At 16.7% G+C, this 275-nt stretch overlaps 1 protein-coding gene across 1 annotated transcript in view; it reads right to left on the bottom strand.

The window, feature by feature from the left end:
- Nucleotides 1-275, bottom strand: part of LOC107662029 (E3 ubiquitin-protein ligase synoviolin-like) — a 7,394-nt gene that overhangs the window by 5,809 nt on the left and 1,310 nt on the right. The gene's annotated exons all lie outside the window — the stretch shown is intronic.

The raw sequence follows: 275 nt of genomic DNA, 5'->3' as shown, positions 1-275 counted from the left end.
CACACATATATACATACATATATATACATACATACATATACATACATACATATACATACACATATATATATATACATATATACACACATACATACATAATTTATCAATAAAATACAAATATAAACTGTAATAAAAAATATTTGTTGTAAACTCTCAATGCTCACATCTAACAATAAAATATGTAAACATTATATTCCAAAACATTAAATTACATCTTTATAATAAAATAAATATAAAATAATAGTGATTTTTTTTTTTTTTTTTAACAACTTTTT

Source organism: Sinocyclocheilus anshuiensis, unplaced genomic scaffold (genome assembly GCF_001515605.1).
Source record: "Sinocyclocheilus anshuiensis isolate Anshui unplaced genomic scaffold, SAMN03320099.WGS_v1.1 scaffold535, whole genome shotgun sequence".
In the NCBI taxonomy this organism is placed as follows: Eukaryota; Metazoa; Chordata; class Actinopteri; order Cypriniformes; family Cyprinidae; genus Sinocyclocheilus; species Sinocyclocheilus anshuiensis.
This window is presented reverse-complemented; position numbering and strand designations above follow the sequence as displayed.